Below are 7,484 nucleotides of genomic sequence, written 5' to 3'. Positions count from 1 at the left end.
TTGTTATTTTGATGAAAAAAGAAGCTCATGGAACAAAATTGATGGAGAATGACCTCATTTAAATCATATAGAGTCATGAAGTTGAGAGTATGAGCTTCTAAACCTATTATAGAATAAGGATATTTGAGAACATAGAGCATCAGACAAAGTTGTGGATCCTTAGAACTCTTCATAATTGGCGGGAACAGCCATTAGTATCTATTTTTTAATTTTTTTATTAGGTATTTTCTTCATTTACATTCCCAGTGCTATCCCAAAACTCCCCCACCCTCCCCACTCTCCTACCCACTCACTCCCACTTCATGGTCCTGGAGTTCTCCTGTACTGAAGCATATAAAGTTTGCAAAGAACTCAAGAAGGTGGACTCCAGAAAATCGAATAACCCCATTAAAAATAGGGCTCAGAGCTAAACAAAGAATTCTCACCTGAGGAATACCAAATGGCTAAGAAGCACCTGAAAAAATGTTCAACATCCTTAATCATCAGGATTATGCAAATGCATGCAGGAAATGCAAATCAAAACAACCCTGAGATTCCACCTCACACCAGTCAGAATGGCTAATATCAAAAATTCAGGTGACAGCAGATGCTGGGGAGGATGTGGAGAAGGAGGAACACTCCTCCATTGTTGGTGGGATTGCAAGCTTGTACAACCACTCTGGAGTCTGGAGGTTCCTCAGAAAATTGTACATAGTACTACTGGAGGATCCTGCAATACCTCTCCTGGGCATATATCCAGATGTTCCAACCGGTAAGAAGGACACATGCTCCACTATGTTCATAGCCATTAGTATCTTAAGAACAAGTCATGTCTTGGCTCCGTTTCCTATTCTGGTTATGTATTTGATGCTTTACTCGCGCTAGGACAAGATACCTGATAAAAACAATTTGAAGAAGACAAGGCTTATTTTGGCTCTCATTTTGAGGTATGTTCCGTTTTTGGGGAAGTTGTAGCCTCAGAATCTTGAAGCAGCTAGCTGATTCAGTCAGGAAGGAGAGAGAATGGAATACTTCTGCTGAGTCACCTTCTCTTTTTGGTTCAGTCCAGGACACAATCCACAGAATGGCGTCATCCACATTTAGATTGGATCTTTCCACCTCAGTTAACTTATTCTAGAATTTTCTTCAAAGAAATATTCACATGCTTCCATAGTGATTCTGAATCCCATCAAGTTGAAAGTCTTAAATAGCAATAACATTTTTTTTTTATCAAGTGCTGGTAATTTTGAGAAAACCTACTGATGATTCAGATGGACTTGGTATTCATTTGGCATACCATTCAACATTGAAACATAGTATGTAGTGGAGCATTCTTAGAGTTTTGGAGTGCAGAAGAGTTATTTATAGGACATCAAATACAGGTAAATGAAATTTAGTTATTTAAAACTATTGGATGATGAGATAGTAATATATCCTCATATAAAACGCAATAGAAATAAAATTAGTGATGTGAAATGATGGCAATGGAATGAAGTGGAGACTGGAGTGCTCACCTCGGCAGCAGATAAACTAAAATTGGAAAGATACAGAGATTAACATGGCCCCTTTGCAAGGATGACATGCAAGTTTGTGAAATGTTCCATATTTTTTTTGTCAACTAACCTGGACCCTTGGGGATTCCCAGAGAATGAGCCACTGGCCAAAGAACATACTGAACCTAGGCCTCACATACATTTATAGCAGGCATGCAGCTTGGTCTTCATGTGGGCCCCCAATAACTGAAGTGGGTTCTGTCCTTGAATCTGTTGCTTGCCTGTGCATCTTGTTCTGCCACCTGGGCTGCCTTCTCTGGCCTCATTTTAAAAAGAATGCACTTAGTCCTGCAGTGACTTGAGGTGCCAGAGTAGGTTGATTCACCAGAAGGGACCTCCCTGTTCCTAGAGGTGAAGGGGAGGAGGGCAGTGAAGAAAGGAGTCATGTGATGTGTGAAGTAGGAGGGGGTGCTGTGATCAGGATGTAAAATGAATAAATAACTAAATTAATAGGAAAAAGTAAGACTTTCTATGCAAACCAAAGGTATATATTTGGATGAAAAGTCAGTATTAATATGCTGTGATGAAAAAATTAAAATAAAGTGAAAACACCTAAGTTTTTAATTGACTCTAAGAAAACTGTGTTTACCCCATAGGTTCTTAACAATGCTATAATGTAGAATGGAATTAATTTTAAGGTGTGGCTTTGGCTTGGTTAGTCTTTGTTGCATAGATCCAATAAAATTTCCAAATTGACAGTTTGTGATAGGTGTCTTTGAGATTGAGCATACTAATTTGGAGTTTGAAAAATTATTAGAAAGAGGTGTTCAGAAACAGCTACAGTTACAAAATAGATAATTATAAATATTTTAAACAATATCATATTATTATCAAATTTTACTGTTATAATTTGAGTGTGAAATGGCCTCCACAGACTCATACTTTGAACTCTTAGTTCCCAGCTGAGGACACGGTAAGAAATTTGTGGAGTCTTTAGGAGGTGCAGCCACACTAGAAAATGTGGTCAATGTGGCTGCATCTGAAAGACTTATGGTCTGGGCTGATTCCTGGTCTCTCTCTGTGTTTTCTTCCTGCCTAAGCACAGCTCTGTCTCTGCTGCTGCTACTACCATGCCTTCCTTAGAATCCTACCTGCCTCCACAGGCAGGCAACAGATTCAGGGACATCAACTGCCCCAGGTTTCAGGGGCACCCGTGTGAAGACCAAGCTGCATGCCTGTTGCATATATGTAAGGAGACCTAGGTTTAGCTCTTGTATGCTCTTTGGTTGGTGCTTCAGTCTTTGGGAGTCCCCAAGGAGAGTCAGGATATTTTTTTTCATTGCATCAGGAAAGGTAACCAACTTAGCTATTGTATTATGAGGATAAAAAGAAGCCTACATCTTAATTCTTACATAATGCATCTAACCAGGCTTTTAAAATATCAAGTTGCAACTTGAGAGATTCAGACAGACTACATTAGTTTAAAGAAGACTTGTTTTTTAAAGATAAACATCTCATTATTAAAGTTTTTACTTGGGTAAATGAAAATTCTCTATGGAGGCTTCTTTATTTGTTTTATTATTTTTCTGTACATTAGTTTTAGGGGCTTTTTTTGTTTTGTTTTGTTTTGTTTTTTTTAGATAATTGAATTTTGCCTACTATATTTAACATATATGGTCAGATCAAATTACATCACAAGGTCAATCTAGGCTTGCTCACATGTGACAAACTCATATATGAGAAGTTCACATGTGCTCTTTAAGAAATAAAATATGATCATAATATTGTTGCTATTCTTAGAAATGAAAATTTTCTTTGATGACTGCTGCAGATTAATAATGTATTGACACACACATAAAGAAAAAAGTAGGCTTTGACAAAGAAATCTGTTGTTGTTGCTATTGTGTCACTGTCGGCCTTGAGTACTCTGATTTACCAATCATTGTGTTATCACAAAATGAATACAGCTTTCTCTATAACAACAGGAATCTAAATCTCTCAAGGTTAACTGTGCTGACCCTTATATTAAGAAGAAATGTTTAGGTATATGCATATTACATAAGCATATTTATTCTCAAGTCAAATTATATTATAGTAACATTATGTGTTTATGTTAAAGTTTTAAGAAAAAATAAAACATTTAATTATTATTAAATTAAAATATAGTACCTATGGGAATTCCCATGGTAGTGGGGGTGGATAGCTGATACAGTGACTGAAGTATATTTGATTGGAGCTAAGGAGTATGGTTCTGATCTAAGATGAACCTTCTAAAATGCAATAAAGAGTTTCTAATTATGCATCCATAAACAATCTTAGTAACAACAAGAATTCTGTAATTTTGTATTGAAATAGTAACATACTTACCCCAGTGACATGGAGCTCTCAGAAAACTGCAGTCACGCCCTAGGGTTATTTTTGAATAAGATGTGCCATAATTAACTTGGACAATTGTTTGAAATCTATGGAGGACTTAGGTTAATGGAAGTTTTTAAAAATGGTAGTCTGATCAGGACATGAGTACAGTGGTGTTAGGGTCCAGGAGAGTGGGAGAGATTCAGGTAGAGACATTATGTATCTTAGTTCTGACTTATATGAGCAAGACCGGGTTGACTCTGTGATATGATTTGATCTGACCATATTAAAAACATTAGAACATTTCAATAAAACTGTTATGACCTAGAAAAAAAATCTTGTAATAAATTATGAGAAGTACAAATTTAGGAATTGTGAGAGTTAATTTTGTGTAATGATAACAACCAATTCTAATGCCAGTAGGCATTCTACAATTAGCCTCAGTTCGCATCAACTACTGACAGTGGCACCAGACTCCAGAGGTCGAAGGGTCCACTTGTACATGATTGTTCTCAGTGCAGTCATGGGAGTCTTCACGTTACCTGTACTTCTCTCTGACTTGGTTGCAAAGCCGAGGCCCCTTTCTCATCCCAGATTTAATATTTCTTAATGTGAAGAATATATTTTACATTTACTAGTTTATAAGAAAAGGCATAATTAACAAGCTAGATATATATCTGGGACAAGAAGGGTCCTGGTTACAAAAACTTCTGTCTTCACTGGCTTCTTAACACACACAGACACACACACACACACACTCACACACACACACACACACACACACACACACACACACACACACACATTAAGAATCTCACAGAACTTAAATTAAAAATCAATTTTAGCCTCCAACACCCTTTTCAGTGACATAGAATATGCACCATGGACGGTGCCCTGCCCTGCCCAGTCCTTGTTCTTGTTCTTGCTGTATTTCTTCCTTGGCCTTTGAATACTACCAAACATTTCTGTGCCCTTGTATTGCTCTAACAATTATGGATTTTTAAAATTTTTTATTAGATGTTTTCTTTAATTACATTGAAATTTTATCCCCTTTCCTCATTTCCCCTCCGAAAAACCCCCTATCACATCCCCCCTCCCCTTGCTCACTAACCCACCCACTACCACTTCCCTGCCCTGGCAAATTCCCGTACACTGGCGAATCAAACCTTCACAAGACCAAGGGCCTCTCCTCTCACTGATGCCCCACAAGGACATTCTCTGTTACATATGTGGCTGGAGACATGTGTCCCTCGTTTGGTTGGTGGTTTAGTCCCTGGAAGCTCTGGGGGTACTGGTTAGTTCATACTGTTGTTCCTCCTATGGGGCTGCAATCCCCTTCAGATCCTTGGGTACTTTCTCTAGCTCCTCCATTGGAGACCCTGTCCTCTGTCCAATGGATGGCTGTGAGCATCCATTTATGTATTTGTCAGGCACTGGCAGATCCTCTCAGGAGAGAGCCATATCAGGCTCCCGTCAGCAAGCACTTCTTGGCATCCACAATAGTGTCTGGGTTTGATAACTGTTTATGAGATGAATCCCCAGGTGGAACAGGCACTGGATGGCCTTTCCTTCAATTTTGGCCCCAAAGTCTCTGTATCTCCTCCCATGGGTATTTTGTCCCCGCTTGTAAGAAGGACTGAAGTAACCACAGTGTGGTCTTCTTTCTTCTCGAGCTTCATGTGGTATGTGAATTGTATCGTGAGTATTCCAAACTTCTGGGTTAATATCCATTTATCAGTGAGTGCATATCATGTATGTTCTTCTGTGATTGTGTTGCCTCACTCAGGATGATATTTTTTAGTTCTATCTATTTGCCTAATAACTTCATGAATTCATCATTTTTAATAGCTGAGTAGTACTCCATTGTGTAAATGTACCACATTTTCTGTATCAAATCCTCTGTTGAAGGACATCTGGGTTCTTTCCAGCCCCTGGCTATTATAGATAAGGTTGCTATGAACATAGTGAAGCATGTGTCCTTATTCCATATTGGAGCATCTTCTGGGTATATGCCTAGGAGTGGTATAGTTGGGTCCTCAGGTAGTACTATGTCCAATTTTCTGAGGAACTGCCCAACTGATTTCCAGAGTGGTTGTACCAGCTTGCAATCCCACCAGCAATGGAGGAGTTCTCCATATCCTTGCCAGCATCTGGTGTCACCTGAGTTTTTGAACTTATCCATTCTGACTTGTGTGAGGTAGAATCTCTGGGTTGTTTTGATTTCCATTTCTCTGATGACTAAGGATTTTGAACATTTCTTTAGGTGCTTCTCAGCCATCTGATATTCCTTTAACCAAGGTGTTCACTGGCCATGTGTGACTCACTGAGATCTCAGACCCAACAGTGCCGCTGATGTAGTAGGTGAGGTCTCAAAGCTGCCAGCGTCTCATCAAGCTGATCTTTATAGAGACCAGCTGAATGTTTGAACCATCTGAGGACTACCTTGTAACAAGAGATTCTTTGTCTCCTCTGTCAATGAAGATTCTCCAGAACTTAGGATCTCTGTAGTGGGAACCAAGAATAGAGACCAAATATTTTCCTGTGATAGATACCATGCCTAATCAGTCTTAAGAAAAAAAATGTAGTCTACTAAATATCCATTCCTTATTTAATTTTAATCCTCTGTATATTGAAAGATAATCTGCTATGTGTCAACCTGTGAATCAAAACAATTAGAGAAAAGTGCAAAAGACCTATAGAATTTTTAAACACATTCAAAATTCAAATTTAAGATTTCAACTATGCCGGGGCCTAGCAAACACAGAAGTGGATGCTCACAGTCAGCTATTGGATGGATCACAGGGCCCCCAATGGAGGAGCTAGAGAAAGTACCCAAGGAGTTAAAGGGATCTGCAACCCTATAGGGGGAACAACATGATGAACTAACCAGAACCCCGGAGCTCTTGTCTCTAGCTGCATATGTATTGAAAGATGGCCTAGTCGGCCATCACTGGAAAGAGAGGCCCATTGGACTTGTAAACTTTATATGCCCCAATACAGGGGAATGCCAGGGCCAAAAGAATGGGAATGGGTGGGTAGGGAAGTGGGGGGGGGGGAGGGGGGGCTTTTTGGGATAGCATTGGAAATGTAATTGAGGAAAATACGTAATAAAAAATATTAAAAAAAAAGATTTCAACTTAAGGTATATAGAAGAAAAATCAATTAAAGCCTAATGATTTTGCAATCTCATAAATAAAAACACTCAAAAATAACAATATATCAGTAAAGATGGAATAATTTCTATAGTTAATGCCACTATCATTTACATATTAGTAATTGCACTGAAGTCTAGAAGGTGCCAGTGTTCTTTTTGTGGAAAATTATTATCTTTTGGAGATAAGTTCCAATAGTTGTCACTAAAAGACAGTCTAATGTTATTAGTTATTGTGTTGTATGCCTTACATGAATATATCACTCAATTTTCACTATACTTTGATTAAAATTAAATATTTAAACATCAATGAATTTTCTTGGTCATAGAAAATGCAGAGACTCCCAATAGACAGAACCCCCAAAACTTGAGGCAGAGAGAGACCCAGGAGAGAGCCCACAGGGAGCTCCCACATTCAGTTCTTAATAGCATGGCCACTGCTCCTAAAACAAGACTCTTCCCTCATTAGCTTCTAGGATATGGTAATGATAATGGTGAAATTAATG

The 7,484-nt window shown here is 38.6% G+C and overlaps 1 non-coding gene across 1 annotated transcript; it reads left to right on the top strand.

Moving 5' to 3' along the window:
• Positions 1-1,485: 1,485 nt before the first annotated feature.
• LOC115030907 lies at positions 1,486-1,589 on the top strand. The gene has a single exon (XR_003836510.1). It is a non-coding gene; the product is annotated as a U6 spliceosomal RNA (small nuclear RNA).
• The last annotated feature ends 5,895 nt before the right edge of the window (positions 1,590-7,484 follow it).

Source organism: Mus caroli, chromosome 4 (genome assembly GCF_900094665.2).
Source record: "Mus caroli chromosome 4, CAROLI_EIJ_v1.1, whole genome shotgun sequence".
In the NCBI taxonomy this organism is placed as follows: domain Eukaryota; kingdom Metazoa; phylum Chordata; class Mammalia; order Rodentia; family Muridae; genus Mus; species Mus caroli.
The sequence above is the reverse complement of the archived record's forward strand: the minus strand, read 5'-3'. Positions and strand labels throughout refer to the sequence as shown.